Source organism: Crocuta crocuta, unplaced genomic scaffold, assembly GCF_008692635.1.
Source record: "Crocuta crocuta isolate KB4526 unplaced genomic scaffold, BGI_CrCroc_1.0 scaffold290, whole genome shotgun sequence".
NCBI lineage: Eukaryota > Metazoa > Chordata > Mammalia > Carnivora > Hyaenidae > Crocuta > Crocuta crocuta.
In genome coordinates, this window is record NW_027527429.1 from 433,266 (window position 1) to 450,584 (window position 17,319).

Below are 17,319 nucleotides of genomic sequence, written 5' to 3' on the forward strand. Positions count from 1 at the left end.
TTGTGTACTTTCCTTGCCCCAGACCTGGAGTCAGCCTTTTTCCTCAGAGACCGCCTTTTATGGCAAGTGGCACTCAGGCAGAGTCTGAACACCGGGTAGGTTATTGTTGAAGTACTACCAACCCCGGGTCTCTTGGGATAGAGCCACAGTGTGTGTGTGTGTGTGTGTGTGTGTGTGTGTGTGTGCGCGCGCATGCGTCCACACACATGTATCCACAGGTACATAGGTGCACATGTGTGTGTTTATAACAGTCATGTCTACTTTTATCTCTCAGTTGCAAAACATGAGTTTTTCTTTCTATTGAAACACACGAGTTCATTCCGATACTTCAGCTCCAGTCTTAGGTGTGTTGGTGTTCACCCCACCTTCTCCCTCTCAGACTGGTAGTTGTCTTTCCCAGCAGGGATGTTCCTTGATGCCAGTGTCCCTTTAGTGTGTTCGCTTATTTGAGGAGTCAGCCCTGTGTGTGAACAGTCTCCTGCACGCGTGTCTTCTGCCGTCCTCACCGCCCCCAGCCTCTGTAACGTTCCCTTCGCACGGAAGTGGCCTCCTACTTCACCTGGGCTTTGAAGACACCAGTGCTGTGGTCACCCTCTTACACAGAAGCCCGTAGCCTATTTTTAAAAAATAAAGCCCTGTGCACTGTACTGTTTTTGGCCTCTCCAGGCCGTTACCTGAACTGTTGTTTCGCTGCTGGAGACCCACACACCTGCTGCGTGTTTTGGACACGTCACCATGGAGTTGAGTTACCACTTGCTCACCCATGCACACTTGTGTTCTTTCTAGTTCTTTACCTTTGACAGTGCTTCTGTGAGTTTTCTTACAAGGTTACACCTTTGCCTTCTGCGTTCTTCTGCCGGTGTTTCTGGAGAAAGGCTTCTTTGAAGTGTGACTGCTGAATCGGATTGTGTGTGTCTCTTCGTGGTGTGTTTTTAAACTGCCTTCTAGTTTTACATGTCCTCAACAGCCGAGGAGCCTGTTTTTCTTCACCATTTCAAAACTTGCACCACTCTTTTTTTTTTTTTTTTTAAGTGGGCTTCATGGCTAGTGTGGAGCCCAACAGGGGGCTTGAACTCATGACCCTGAGATCAAGACCCCAGCGGAGATCAAGAGTTGGATGCTCAACTGATTGAGCCACCAGGCACCCCCTAAAATTGCACCACTTTTGCTCATCTTTGTTGATCTCATAAAGTAAGGCTGAGTGCAGATGAACATCCGTTCATGTTTATGTGCAGTTTGTATTACTTTTCTGTGAGCTATGTGATCATGTGTCCTAGCTGCTGAGATGTTTGCCAAGCAGAGGACTCTCATTTGTGTCCTCACTTGGCTATTAGATGATCTGTGCTATAGAAAATTCGTAACCTCTTTTGAGGGTCAAATGAGTCAGTACCTTCCTTGACGGTGTCTACAGTATGTATCCTCAGTAGACTTTTGCACCCCCAAATCACGGGTTTTTCTCTTCACTCTTTTATCTCCCTAAGGCTTGGATTTTACTGTCAGATCGCTAATGCAGCTGGAACTGATTTTGATACACAGTGTGAGACCATCTCATTTCCACAGTGTGGAAATTTGTTACTGTCACGCTTCGGTTTGTTGTTCTCCTTCCTTACTAACCTGAGAGGGCACTTGTGTCAGACGGTAAACACACAGTGCTCATGGGTCTGTTTTATTCATACTTTTTCCTCTTTGTTAAAAAAAATTTATGTTTTATTTCTGAGAGAGAGAGAGAGAGAGACAGCATGAACAGGGGAGGGTCAGAGAGAGGGAGACACAGAATCCAAAACAGGCTCCAGGCTCTGAGCTGTCAGCACAGAGCCCGACGCGGGGCTCGAACCCACGAACTGTGAGGTCCTGACCTGAGCTGAGGTCAGACGCTAAACTGACTGAGCCACCCAGGCGCCCCGACTTTTTCCTTTTTCTTAACCAATACCAGGTACTAGTTACTATTGCTTTGTTGGGTGTTTGGCTAGTCTTAGGTGAATCTCAACTCTTTTTTTTTTTTTAGGTCAACTAATCTAGGCAGATTTTAGGTGGATTTGGGAAAAATCCAAAAAAAGAAAAGCGCCTGGGATGTTGGATTCGTTTCTTAGGGCTGCCCTAATACGTTACCATAAACTTAGTAGCTGCAAACAACACAAATCTATTCTCTCACAGTTCTGGAGGTGAGAAATGTGAAATCTGGCAAGGTCTCTGCGGGCTCTAGGGGGGAAGCCATTCGTTCTCTGGCTGCCTCTACACTCCTTGGCTTGTGGCCACGTCACTCCAGTCTCTGCCTCCGTCTTCTTATAGCTCTCTCTGTGTGGGGTCTCTCTGCCGCTCTTTTATAAAGGCACCTAACAATGACATTTAGAACCTGCCCAGATCGTCCAGGGCTGCGTCCTCAAGATCCTTAACTTAATCTGGAAAGACTGTTTTTTCCAAATAAGGTGACATTTATGTTCCACATATTAGGAGCTGGTGCCCCCGGGTGGACATTTTCAGTTTATCACAGATGCTCCCGGGCGTCTCCTTGAGGGTGTAGATGAACTTAGAGGGAACAGACCTCTTGTGAGAAGTCTGTTGAACTGAGACCTGGCATCACCTCCACAATATGGGGCCTTTAGTGTGTGTTGTGTGTGTGCTTGTGTGTGCCTTGTATGGCTGACGTACTGAGCTTTACTGTAGTTTTCCTAGCTTTTCAGTACAGTAGAGGGGGACTGCTAGACAGATGGTCATCTGCAAATAGTGACGTTTGTCTCTTTGCTTAATTACGTCTCCTTAGGTTGCATGTTTTACAGTCTGACAATAGTAGATGTCCTTGCCATTTGGACACTTAGCTTCACACTGAACATGATATATTTTACCTCTCGGAAATATTCTTCATATAGCCATTTCCTTCTATTGCTTATGTTAAACTCAATAGGAAGCAAGGAACATATACTGTATTTCCTCATTTTTGGGGGCATTTTTTAAGTGATTCTCTGTCACAAATACACAAATATAAATATATATATATATATATACTCTCTTCTGTATGTATATATGTTCTCTTTTGAACTACAAATTTGAGAAGCTTACACTTCCTGATGCTGAATCCTTAACTGCATCCCTAGAACAGACCCTTCTTAGTCATGGTGTCTTTTTCTATAAACTAAGTGCTGGGTTTATTGGTTTTGGTGTTTTTGTTGAAACATTTTCATGTTTGTAAACTGGTTTGTAGTTAAGAGTATCTTTCTCCGCAGCACCCACTCTTTTTTTGGGGAAGCAAACGGTGCCTTGATTTGCCTCTGGGGCCACCGTTTTCACCATGTACAAACTGATTTGGATGAAGGGCCCAGCTGCGTGGGTGGACCCTGATTGCCCGACTAATAGACATACCCAGCCCCTCGGTCCCTTGACTACAGTTATTGGTCCCATGGTGGGCTTAGAGCCCAATTAATGCCAGTGAGATACAAAAATAAATTTATTGGGGCCCCATGGGGCAAAGAAGCTCTTACTTCCTTGGGAGCTACCAGAAGATATAATTACTGCCGTTTGTAATGGTTCTTATTTCAAAACCAAGCAAGGATAGTACTGTATCATTGTGAGCTCCTATTCTCTGGGTTCTTTTCTTTAAGACTAGCAAGAGTTAATTGCTCTTTAATTGCTATTTTCAGGGAAACTGATTTTGGTTTTGATTGATCAAGTCAGCCAGTTTTTGTTTTTGTTTTCTGTCTCACCAATTCTACTTTTTTTTTTCTACTTCCTTTGATTTTCTCTTTCCATTTGACTCAAATACTTAGGTCATTTATCTTCTTTTTTCCTTATAATGAAACTTGTATGTTTGATTCACCCTCTGAGTATAGCTTTGGGAGCATCTTTTTAAAGTTTATTTGAGAGAGAGAGAGAGAAAGAAACATAAGTGGAGGAGGAGCAGAGAGAGAGGGAGACACAGACTACAAAGCAGGCCCCAGGCTCTGAGCTGTCAGCACAGAGCCCCACGTGGGGCTTGAACTCATGAACTGTGAGATCATGACCTGCACCAAAGTCGGACGATTAACCGACTGAGCCCTCCGGGTGCCGCTTCAGTATTTTATTTCAAAGCAAATTTCAGATTTTGCATTATTTGTAAATACTTTGACATGTATTGTTAGTAGAGGAGAGCTTAAAGAACTCATAACTGACAAAATTCACTCTACATTATTAATATCCTCCAAGATCTACTCTGTTTGGTTTGCTCTAAATGTCATGTTAAGTTGGTTTGAATCAAAATCCATTAAAACCCAAAGAAGGTCTTTCCATACTGCATTTTGTTGATGCCTCTTTTGTCTCTTTTAAAATATATAACAATTTTCTTCTCTTTTTTTAAATACCATTTATTTATGAAAGCAGCAGGGCCATTTGTGCTGTGGAATTTCCCACATTCTGGATCTGGTTGATTGTATTGCAGTATGTGGTGTGTTTCTGTGATCCTCTTATTTCCTGTAAACCGGTAGCTATGTCTAGATGCTGAATTTGTTTCAGGTTTGATCCCTGTCTCACCCCGGGTGTACAGAGTGGGAGGGAGGAGAGGTGTCAGGAATATACCCTAGATTGTGCTGTGTACCATATTGTATTATACCAGGAGGCATCATGTCTGTCGTTTGTGATATTAAAATTGACCAGTGGGCACTGTCAGCAGGCTGATTCCCTTACATTCTTTATCAACCAGGGATCTAATGGGTTTAATCGCCATTTTGCTTGTGTCCATTATTATTTCATTGGTGTATTGGTTTCCTTTCGCTGCTGTAACAAATCCCCACAGACGCGGCTAAAGTCCATCTTACCAGGGTGAGTCACGGTGTTGGCACAGCCTCCTTCCACAGGCTGTAGGAGCGAATCGGCTAAAGTTGGCGATGTTAAGTTGGCTTGTAATTACACTTAGGTCCCACCTGTACAACCCAAGGTACTCCCCCATCTCGTGCTCTTAACCTAATTCATCTGTGACATTCACAGGCTTCAGGAGTAAAAACCTGGGTATCTTGGGGGACAGTGATTTAGCCTATAATTGGCAAGTGCGAAATGAAGATTTGTCGATTTCTGCATTTATTAGTTGGCGCTCTCCTGTGGGAAGGTGCCCCACCTCAGTTCTGACCCCCTACAGTACAGTTCCTTCCTGTCTGTATCACTGTTGAGAACACGCCAGGACTGGCAACTTCCGAAGTAACAGCACTTTTGTGGCTTCTTTCTTCTAGTCTCATAAACTTACGGATATGTATATAGTTGTGTGTCAACCTACTTAAGCCATTTTTTTGAAGCTCGTATTATTTTGCCAAGTTGGCTCTGGGTTCTTTGCACGTGACCCCATCAGTCTGTAAGTGCTTCCTTTCTGCCGCAGCAAGGTGTCCCACCTCGTCCGTATTCTGTTCCCGACCTGAGATTTTTCTGAGGAGCCCTGGTTCCTTTTAGTGGCGAATGATGTTTGGATACCACGGTCCATGTGCTAGGTAGGGACACTCACTGCACTGTGTTGTGCTAACCGTAAACATAAAGCTGTAAGTTATTTTAGCAGCAATAATGGGTTTTATTGGAGAATCACAGAATTGCAATTCCAGACGTGCATGCTGTGGCAGAAGGGTAGGCAAGTCCAACAGAGAATTGGAACTTACTTAACACTAACTGAACCCGTCTTCATAACCAGTATCCAGGAGGACAGGATTTATTTCTAGATTTTGAACTTCTGATTTCTGTGACTAAAATACCTGTGAATTGTGCTGTTTTCAGATGAATTTGGCCTCCATCCCTTTCCCCTCCCTTCTGTGAATATTGTTTCCTTTCATTCTCTTTGAAAACCTAAACAGGTAAGTATATATACTAAGCGTGTGGGTGTGCAAGCACACGCATGTGTATAGACACAGTATTTCTGATTCTTTCTTAGAGGAAGGCAGCGGCTCTGTACCTGCCTGCTGTCCTCTGTTGCCATTGTTACCCCTCATGTGCCCCGGAGGCCACACATACTAGCGAGTGGACCTCTCCCGTGCCTTGTATGCTGCATGCTGTTCATGGCACAGAGACAGCATCATCTGTTTAGTCGGCCGCCTCCTTAATGGAAGTTTTGGTTGTTCCCAGACTTTGTTACCTTTTTATGTCTTACTGTTTCTCCTGCTGCCCTTGTGTGCAATCCTTCCTTCACACAGCAGGTAGAGCCCTTTCCAGACAGCTGCTTACTGTCTGTGCGGAGTGGGCCTCTGGGTTCTCTCCAGTCTGGTGCCACCGAGCTGACCTGCCCTACTCCTTCCTCCCTGTGTCTTTTCCCCACGTCCCTCCTTGGTCGGTGCTGATTTTCTAGTCATGGGGTTAATAGTTTCTTCTTGCCCTGCATACCATTCTTTCTCGACAGGGGAAATGTCTCCGTTGCTGCTCCCCAGAGGCTCCTACAGCGTGGTGGCCTGCTCGGAGTCCAGGATCTCAGTTGTCTGACTCAGGACAGAGTAAGATGTATCTGCTTTGGTGTGTGCATTGGACTTGTATTAGTGCACCGTCATGTTGAATTCTTTAGGGCGACACTATACCAGAAATTCTTTAAATCTAAAAGTTAGGCTTGCTCCCTAGAGCAGACTCAGAAAGGTAGTACTGAAAGATAGTCGAGTCCCACCTCCTCATCTGACAAATGAGAAAACCGGCGTGTCCACATTGAGTGTCCACCAGGGCTTAATACCCTAAAGAGGAGAGGATCCAAAGACCTCATTTTCCTGATATTTGTTTCTTTGTAGAGAAGCATCACATTTCCATTTGGATAGGACTTGTTCCAGTTGCTGGCTATTTCCACCCATGGCTCTGGCTAGCTTGGCCTCTCTGTTCCAGCCTGCTGTTCTGTAAACATGGCTCATAGGCCTTTTCTATGCAGATTGTAGGAGGAAAAACATCTTTCAAGTATAAATTGTTGCCTTTGGTCAAATTGTAGTTATTTTGTTTCTTATAGTTTTAATGGGGTATATAGGCACAAGATCAGAGGTATTTTTTTAATCGTAGGACTGAGGGGGGTACTGCCTGAGCCTTCCTCCTCTACAGTCCGTCGTCCCCGGCCCGCCCTTACTGCCCTCTTCCCAGAACCGCCGTCACCTTGAGGTGGGCCTTGCTGGGGCCCTCAGTCTGTCACCACTCGGAAACCTGTTACCATGGCGTTTGGAGACACGAATGACCCAACGGTCACAGGATGCATTTCCGCCTGGAAGTAGCGGTTGGTTCCTGTAAGGACACAGAGAGTTCTAGACGAGGAGGCGACCACGGAGTGGCCTGAGGAAGCGGGTGCCACGTGCGGGCGTGCCTGGACAGCACAGCTGGGTGCCGTTTGTCCCGGTGAGCAGGCTCACTTGGCGGTTTTCTGTGTGCCGAGGGGAGACGTGTCTCTGCAGTCTCTCCCTGTAGCTCCATGTGCTGGGAGCCGGCCGGACTCACCCCTTCTGTGCTGCTCTTAAGAGACCTCAGGACAGTCTCTGGTAGCTTCCAGTTCCCGGGGGCTTTCCCGAGCTCGTGTAAGGCCGCCTCTTTCCGCAATCGGCGGTCCCTCACAAGGAAGTGAACAACAAGAAAGCCTTACTTCACATTTCTTGCTGATACCACAGTCTAATAAAACAGCAAAGAAAATAATTCTGGTGACTCTGTCTTGCACTGGCCTGTGGTGGCTACTGCTGCCTTGTAATACCTCTTCCTTCCCTCTCCCAATGGAAGTGCTTTTGTGGAAAAAGTAAGGAGCTTCATCTGATACAGAACTAGGCCTCCCCTCAGGTAATTCACATGAGCTCTTAGCATATGTGCACCCCTCATTTCTAAACCTTTCACAATACACCGTTTTTGGGTACGTGTTATAAGAAATACGTGCTGTTTTTTTTTACATGTTCTCACCCAACTTCATAGAATTGCTGCTGCTTAAGACCGTAAGTATAGTTCCCCTTCCTCTATCCAGCTCTGGTCCCGGCGTGTCCTGGTGCCTGGCTCCGTGCTCCCTGTTCTCGGCAGCATGGCCATCCTAGAAGTGCTCCTGGGTGTCTTACGCACATGCAGGCACGCTTCTGTCTCTGAGTGCCGGCTGCCTAGCGGTGTGACGCGGAGCTGCCCCTTCTCCCAAGCTGACTGGGACCCTGCGTATGTAGTTGGGAGAAGGACGCTTACTCACCAGTCTTTTTTTTAAATGTATATTTATATTTAAGAGAGAGACACAGAGACAGACAGCGGGGGAGGGGCAGAGAAAGGGGGCGCTGTCAGCGCAGAGCCCAACACGGGGCTCGAACTGAGATCATGACCCAGGCTGAAATTAAGAGTCCGAATGACGGAGCCCCCCAGGCACCCCCATCCCGCCATCATTTGATACAGCGCTGCAGCCTAGTCTCCAAGGATCTGCTGACTGGATTGTACATATTCTCTTTCTACACAAACCTAACATAGTCTGTTACCCAGGACATTCAGCATCAGTTTCTTTTAAGTGAATCAAGAACCTAAGACACAGAGCAATTAGAATGTCAGATTCCTTGAGGTTTTTAAGAACTGTTCACCTAACAGACATGACTGTTTTAAAGCAACCTGCCCTCATTGAGAATTTCAGTGTGATAGGCTGAATATTCGTAGGACCATTTCACTCTTCTTTCCTCATTTTGTATTATTGGTAAATTATGTGGTTACGCCCGTTAACAAGCAAGGCTGGCGAAGACAGGTTTGGGAGCAAGCACACACCATCCCTGGTGGGAGCTGGGCCTCAGGGCGGCTGGAGGCCGTCTCCGTGCGCGGAGGCTGGTACCGTTCCTCCTCTTCGGGCAGGTGGGGACTTGGCTCACTCAGCCGGTCAGTTAGCAGACCTGGGGCCCCGCCGTCATCTGTGGACCCAGCCTCTTGCTAATAGAAAGAACACCGATGTCCAGTCTTTTGCTCCTGCAGAAATGCTGTAGTACATTTGTTTTTCAGCACGTACATGAGCATACGTGGGAGAAATTCTAAGAAGCAGGAATTGCGGGGTCCAAGAATATTAATATTTTAAGTTACAATACAATATATGATTCAAATTGTTCTCCAAAGGGTTCACATCGATTATTCCTCCAGCCATACCTGTGTTTCTGTACCTTTTCTGACACTCATGAAACTGCATTTTTGCCAAACTGAGAGGCGTAACGTAGAATCTCTTCCCACTCTGAACTTGGCGTTTTCTTTTGTGCAAATCAAACGTTTTCTGCATTTCTGAAAAGATGTTTGTGTCTTCTGCTCTTTCTTTTTGGCTGTTAGTGGGTTTTTGGAGTCCTTGGAAGAGACGCTGTGAACTAAACTTGGTCCCTTCTTCCCCAGAAGTCCTTGAGGCCGCTTCCTGTGTCACACACCCCAGGGCGCTTGCGGCAGCAGAGGCATGAGGGACACAGTACTACCCATTGCGTGTCCTTTCCCTTAATCTAAATGTATTTATTTTAAACACGAAATTGGTAGCAAATTGATTTGGGACTTTTCTTTTAAAAGTTTATTAACAAGAAAAAAACGTTTTGTCAGATTACATCTCTCTGCTTTGGTTCGGAGAGCCAGCTCTATAGCACTATTACTCAAATAAGAGTTTCAGGTAGGATTTAAAATTTTCTACTATCCACCTTAAAAATGCGAAAAAAAATAAGTAAATTTAAGTCAATAATATATTTTGTTTAACCCAATCCAAAACATTGTTTTCTTATGTAATCGATATAACATTATCAGTAAAGTGTTTTACATTTTTTCATATGAAGTCTTCCAAATGCAGAGTGTGTCACTTACCAGCTTGAACTAGCCACATCTCCAGTGTCAGTCAGTAGCCCCGTGTCACCAGGATATACTGGCCTGCTAGCCTGGCTCTAAAGAGTAGTTTTCATTTCATTTCCATGGAAATACTCTTTTGGACCTAACACTTGTCTCATCCACTTTTTAAAAACTGTTTATTTTGAGAGAGAGAGAGAGAGAGAGTGCGCACATACATGTGCGAGCAGGGGAGAGGCAGAGAGAGAGGTTGAGAGAGAATCCCAAGCAACCTCTGTGCTGTTAGCACAGAACTTGACGTGGTGCTTGATTTCCCAAACCGTGAGATCGTGACCTGAGCTGAAATCCAGAGTCCAGATGTTTAACTGACTGAGCCACCCAGGTGCCCCGTCCTGTCCGCTTTTTAGAGAGTTATAAGGTGTGCTTATCTGACATGTGTTCTTAAATTAGACTCTAAATAAATGCTATTCTTTACTCATCTGTATAAAGATATGCTGGTGGGGCACCTGGGTGGTTCAGTCGGCTAAGTGTCCAACTTTTGGCTCAGGTTATGATCTCACAGTTGTGAGATCGAGCCCTGTGTAGGCTCCACACGGTAGCAGAACCTGCTTAGGACTCTCTTTCCTTCTCAGTCCCTCCCTTGCCTGTGCATGCTCCCTCTCTCTGGCAAAGTAAGTAAACAAACTTAAAGGAATGCTGATTGTTTAAGTATTCATAAAATTAATGTACATTTCATTTAGTGGAATTAATTGCTAATATTCCCATACAGTGAGATCGCTACTGTAGGGCAGTTTATCTTCCTTGATCTTTTTAACAATTTACAAAGGACCCGAAGGGTTATAAATGGGAAACTTGTAAACGTTGAGAGCCTAAACAACTTGTCAAGGTGACCCAAATAGGATCTGAGCAAGATTCTGAACTTAACATCCTGCCAACAAGCCTGATGTTCTTTTATACAGTCTCTTCTCACTGTGGATGCTCGTAATGACATAGTTAAAACTTAGGTTAAAGAGAAACACATGAAATCTAGTAACAGTGTCATTGAAGACAGTTGCCACCCTCTCTGTCACATCCTGAACAGAAAGGACGCTGATGCCATTAGTGGGAAGAGAATGAAGGGGTACAGTGGAAACCGTGGACTGGCTGTGCATTTCTGTCATCTGAACTTGGACTACTTTATTTAAGGGAAATAGGGCTGCCAAGTTGAATGTACTTATTATAATAACTATTATTTCTGAGTCAATTATTTGTTTTAACTTTCTAGATCAGTTTGCTAGATTATTAAGTAGACAGAATTCATACATTCTGTTCTCTTGTTAGCCTTGTCTGGGAAATAAATTTTAAAGTCTCCTAGCTTTGTGAGTGAGTTGCATTGGGAAGATAATTTCTCAGGGCTTCCTTACAAAAGCATCTGAACCTGTCTCTGTGTTGATGTCCTTATATTTGTTTCTTTGAAATTGGGGGACAACTGGTTATGTAAAGTTTCCGTTTCTAACAGACTCAATTTGGGTGACTTGTTTTTCTGGAAGTTGCCTATTTCCTCTGGTTTTCAAGGTGTACGTGTGTGCGTGTGTGTTCACGTTTTTGAACTCTGTAGAATTCTTGTGTGATTTTTCAGAGTCTCTGCCGTGGCTGTAGTTTCGACCTCCTTGAATTCTTAGTAATGGCTGTTGATATTTGTTCTTTTTTCATTTGTCATTTTCTTTTTTGCCTGGCCTTTCATAAGACTCAGCTGGAAGTTATTTATTCTCTCTAGTGTACGTCTTTTATTTCATTAATTTCTTAACCGTATTTCTTTCAACTTTCTTTAGATTTATTCTATTTTTCTAATTTCAGGAGAGCATGATTAAATTTTTACTTTTTCCTCTTCACTAGTATGTTGGCTGATGGCTATAAACTTGTCTCCAAGCAACACTGGCTTGATTCCCCAAGTTTGGATATATAACTGCTTATCGTTCTAAATATTTTCAGATTTCTTCTTTGACCCATGAGTTATTTAGAAGCAAGCTTTTAAATTTCCAAGCTTCTTAAAATTTTAGGCTGACTTCTAATTGATTCTTTTGTAGTCAGGGAATGTTGGTTACGCTATTAATTCTTTGCCATTTGTTTTTGTTTTGCCTTAGCTGCTGACCAGTTTTTATAAAACTGAAACTTTCTTTTATGACTGAAAAGAACGTGTTATTTCTAATAATTGGGCAAAGGATTACATTTGCCTTTTTCCAATAAAGTAGGCTTATTAACTATATTGTCTTAATTATGTGTACATTTTTAATCTTCATAATCTGTGTTACCAAATGAGTGGGCCTGCCTTCCTGTGTACTTCCCTGCACATCAGCTTCTAGTAACCTTCCTGCATCTACTGTATACATCTTGTGGCTGTGTTTTTAGATACGTGTATAATCAGAATTGATTGGAATTTTTTATTCTTGACCTTAATAAGGCTTCTTATCCTCAGTCTGTTTTATCTGAAATGAATATGCCTCAGGTCTCATCAGTTAGAATTTGCTTGGATTGTCCTTCCATCCCGTATTCAGCCCCTGGGTCCACATAGCTTAGGTCACTTACGTAGCTTATGGCTGGATTTTGTACTCATATTAGATTCGTACCATATTTGGACTCATTTCTTCCGTCATCTTTTGTGCTTCCTTTGTCTTGTTTTTTCATTGCTTGTCTTTTCCTTCCCCTGCTTCTATGTATTCTGTTTTCTTTTTTCCTCTCTTTTAGTTAGTAATACTAATACAAAGTACGTAACTGGTAAGTAATCAGGTATATTGTAATGACTGCCCCTGTACAGACCACATAATTCAAGATCTAGAACATTGCCAATAACTTCTGTTTGAATCAGTTTTTTGATTTGAAAGTTAAAAACTGCTTTCACTAGATTGTCTTTAAGTTTGTATCATTTATTCAACAAGGGTTAAAATTTGTATCTCTAACCTCTTCTCAAATAATGGTCTTGAATACAACAGCCTCACGTTCCTCCTCCCACCTCACGTCTTATTGCTGCTTACAATTTTAATTGAATTTTTAATTTTCATTTCTTCCATGTTGTGTTGTATGTGGTCAGTGCTTGTTTCACTTCGTCTGGTTCACCGGTTTCTTCCCCAGTACCCGCTCCTGCAGGGTTCTCCGGCTTTCATACTCTTCTTGCTAGAGGATGTCCCCAGATAGTCACTCCAGCAGTTTATCCACTAATAGTAATGGCTGTCTCTTCGTCTCCATGGGTCTCTTTCACGCTTGTCCTGAAATGAGATGAAGGTACCTCCCTCAGCATAGTTTCCAGGTGTTATTTCATTGTCCCCTGGGGGGGCAGTGTGCTCTTAGGCGGCACCCTCTGTAGATCACCCGTCTTGGCACTAGTTGCTTAAGGTTCTGCTCTGTCTGTGGTGGTCTGGGGTTTCACTGTAGTGTGTTTCAGTGTGGATTAGTTTAAATGATGCTGCTGGTTGCCTGTTCTGTCACTTACATGGGGTTGGGTGGGTATCTTTGCATTCTAGAATTTTCTCTATTTTTTTCAGTACTGCTGTTCTTTATAATTGCTTCTTTCAGAACTTCTATTAGACATACGTTGGACTTCATCTTCTTACCTATAGTTTTTAACCCCTTTCATTTATTCTATTTCTTGATTTTTTTTTTTTTAAGCCACCTTATGTCTTACATCCTTAATCACTTCAGGATTGTTTTTACAGTCTCAATCTGATAGTTCTGTCATCTAAAGTTCTTGAGTCCAGTCCAATTTCAGTGTTCTTTTTGAATTTTGGACTTAGAGCCTCTCTACAGTGTGGGTAGATTTGTGGATATCCTTTGAAGCCTGGTATGAGGTTTTTCTGCCAAGTGAGATTGCTTTCTGATTTACTGACTTCTAGGTTTGGATTAGGGGGTCTTGGAAGAGTGGGGTTATAAAGATTTGAGCCCTCAGCCTTTATTTAGAGTGTTAGTCCATGGTTGCTACTGCTCAGTAGGGTTTCCCACCTCCTGCATGAGCTGACTGGAAAGCATCTGTGCTGCCGGCGTGTTTTCTTTTTTCCCCCCAATGGCCTACCTCCTGCTGAGAGTGAGTCCTTTTGGGGATCGTGGCTCTTAAGTGGGTGGGAGGGTGGAGTTCTGTGTTTTTTACCTTGAGCCAGCCCACATCTCCCATGTCCCCTTGAGGGCTGAAAAAACCCAAATGTCACAGACTGATGTTTACTTCTTGATGTAGCCATACGGGGTTCACACATTATCTCCTGTGACTTTAGCTGGACCCAGCCCTCTCAGAATTTGCCTTTACAAACTGTTAGGTGCAATACACTGAAGCTTGGCTGAGAAGAAAAGCTGGTCAGAAGTATCAGCAGAGAAGCACCCTGGGATGGTTTGTAGCACAAATTCAACATTGGATTATGTAATATTTTTTATTAACTATATGTTTTTGAACCTCTTTCAAGGCCTTGCATGCACCAGCTACTGTGTGAGCTTCTGTCTGTGGTGACTTCCAGGCTTCGCTGGAAGTTCCTGGACAGTGGGCCTGCCAGCTGCTCACGAATCCCTCCCTCCTCCTCCTCCTCCGTGATTCCCTCTCCCCTCCCCCTCCCCTCACAACACACACACATTGTCCTGAGACTTCAAAACAGAACAACACAGCACACTTGTCTGAATTGCTGGTTGGTTAGTCTGGACAGAAGGCCTACCTTACAAACACTAATAACATAGTGAGGCTGCAGAGTCCTTGGTACTTCAAGAGGTTCTCCCAAGTCTAAGGCCGTGGCACCTGTCCACAGCCTGTCCTAGGGACTTCTGGGGCTGCTCTGGCATTGATACCCTTGGCTCCTGGCTGTGGGTTTTTGTCTGCCTCCCTTCCATGGTTCCCTCCCCCGAGTGATGTCTTGAAGGGCCCCTGCTGGCGGGGCGGGGCTGCTCCCCTAGCCTGCGGCTTGTCTGTACAGTTGCCTACCTGACCAACCAGCGGGCCTCTCACACATCACCACTCCATCGTGAGGTTTTGCAGCACACTCGCCTTCTCCGTTCCAGGCTTCCTTCAGTCTCCGCACCTCGATGAGGGCAGCCGAGAACCTCCCTGCCACTCTTAACTGCTACCGTGCTCTGCCTCCCATCAGTGAGGACCTTCTTGGTGCTAAATTTGGCCACCTAGTTCATGTACCATTGCCAACCGTAATGGAAAGCTGGTGCATCTTCAGACTGAACAACTGAGTAGCCCAGTCCCCCAACCACATACTTTGACTGCATATCACTAAAAAAGTACATCTGGTCGTACCTTCTGCCACTCGAAACTCTCAGTCATCCTCCAAACCTGAGCAACAACTGTATCAGAACTACACGTTGTGCTGACCTGGTTCCTGTTTAAGCGGACCTGGCTATACCCACGGTCCCTCCTGTGTCCCTCACTGCCCCTTGCCCAGTGTGGCCCCAGATGTCTGGTGCACTCCCACAGCTCATGCAGGACTCTGCTCCTGACACTTCCATCAGAGGTACAGACGAATACATACACATCCCTGCAGGGGACCTGTGCCTTTGATGTAAAAAGTCAGCAGCAGTTCTCACTATGGGAGGGATGCAGGCCTGAGCTGGCGCTCTCCGCTCTGGTGTGGAAGCCGCCTGCGGGTAGGCATCTGCTCTCCTGCTGCATCTAGAGTTGTGCACGTAGTGGGCACACCCATGCTTACCTGTTTGGTGAAGGAGGTTAACTGATAGCCAGGGAATAGACTAGGGACATTTTGTGGAGGTGAGGGGCACAAGGAACTGAGCCACACAGCAGTGAGAGGTAAGGAAAGTTTGTGCTCCGAACTTTGGGGCCTGGCCGTGTTTGCATGGAGTTTGGTTAGGACGGGGGTGGGTGGNAGTTGATCCGTCTCACCACCACCCCGCGCCCCCGCGCGACCTCCCCGGACTCGGGCTGGGGGGCAGGCTTGCGGCGCTGGGGGTGCAGCGCATGTCCCGAAGGGCAGGGTCGGGGCCGGCAGGGCGGCGGGGCCCCGCGCAGGCCCAGCCGCACCTCCACCTGCTGCCTGCTTACGTGGTGCGGTGGGTCTGCCGCCCTGGGGGGCTGCAGTGCCACTTGGACGCACCCCAGGGTCGGCGCACGAAAAATACTTTACGGAAAAATACCGAATTGGGATGAAAGGCGGAGAGGCCGAGCGCGTTACTGCCCCTTTAAGCCTGTCCCCGCCCGCGGGCTCGCGTGGCCTGTGGGAGGGCCTGCTGAGGTGGCATCTGCGAAAGTTCCTCCTGCGGCCGGGCCGGGCCGGGCCCACTTCGCAACTTGGGGAGCCGCTCACCTGGCCCTCGGGTGAACCTTTGGCCTGTCGGATTGCGTTTTTGTTCTCAGGTGTGGTGTGTGGGTCTTGAGAAGTACGTTGGGGGAAAAGTCGTTTTTCTTGCAGGCTTGCTGTGGGGATAGAGGTGACGAGTTTAATTTTGGGTTTGCACGGCGAGTGTCGGTGCTGGGCACACTCGGTCGAGCTGAAGCAGGAGCACCTCTGGGGGCCCCGGAGCAGGCTCGCTCTGCTCTGTTCCTCCTGAGTTCTGTCTGCAGACTTCTGCTTGGAACATGTAATTGACAGGCACAAGGGAATCCACGTGTACTTCTTGTCTGGAAGCAAAATAAGTAAAACTCAACCTTGAAAGATTTTCTGTGTCAATTTGCTAGGACGCGGTTTCGGATGGGATCCCCATAATGTCTTCCTGTGTCTCTCCCACGCGAGGGTCGGGTGCTTGCAGTTCCTGGGGACCGAGGACACTCTCTGCTTCTGCCTCTCTCTTTCCTTTGGTTCTAGTTCTGTTTGTTGCATAGTTATGTTTTCAGAGGTGCCTTTTTTTCTTCCGTCCTTTCTTTTTTTTTCCTGTGGACACCACACTCTGAGAAACAAGACTTAAAGTCCAGGGTGAGCGTAGTTTAAGATTTCCATTAACTGGATCTGAATGCTTCCTGCGGGGAAGGTAGGTGAGAACGAGCAAAATGATGAGGGGACGGGGGCAGTCTGGGGAAAGCCTCGAGCAGACGGCTCCACGTGGCTGAAGCAGCCCTGCAGGAAGGAGCGGGCTTGTTCTCTGTGGCGAGAAGGGGGAGTAAAGTTGTGGGTCTTGGCACTGCCAACAGCACCCTACTCTGAGAGCTGTGCAGAGGTGGAGCGTGGCTCCTTCAGAAGGTGTGCAGGGCCTGTCTGGTAGCACTCAAAGGTTGCCGAAGGTCTCTTCCGAGCCCGATTTGAGCAGTGTTCTTAGGTTCATCGAGGAGCTGTGAACGCACCCCGTGATGGTGGGGCCTGTGTCAGGGCGCCTGGGAACTCAGGAGAGCAGTGGTCACTGTGCAGTCGTGGCAGACTCTGGAGCGGGAGTCCCCTGTCTTGTGCTGTGCGTGAAGGCCGAGTGAGGGCTCGCAGGAGCGGGCTGGCCTGGGCACAGAGCTGTGCGGGACACTTTCTTTGGTGCCGCCTTGTAGAAGTGGAGGCAGGTAGACAGTCCTGCTGAGACCACGTCAGGAGAGCTGAGGTCAGCCTCCTATAAAACCTTACGGCAGAGCCGTAGGTGAAGGGAGGTCTGCGTTTGCTTATGGGTCACGAGGTATATGCTTAAAATGGATTTGTAGAAAAGACGTTTATTTAAAAAAAAAAAAAAAAAAAAAAG

At 46.0% G+C, this 17,319-nt stretch overlaps 1 protein-coding gene across 2 annotated transcripts in view; it reads left to right on the forward strand.

Moving 5' to 3' along the window:
* The window catches only part of HDLBP (high density lipoprotein binding protein), a 72,602-nt gene that overhangs the window by 13,712 nt on the left and 41,571 nt on the right, over nt 1-17,319 (forward strand). The window lies entirely within an intron of this gene.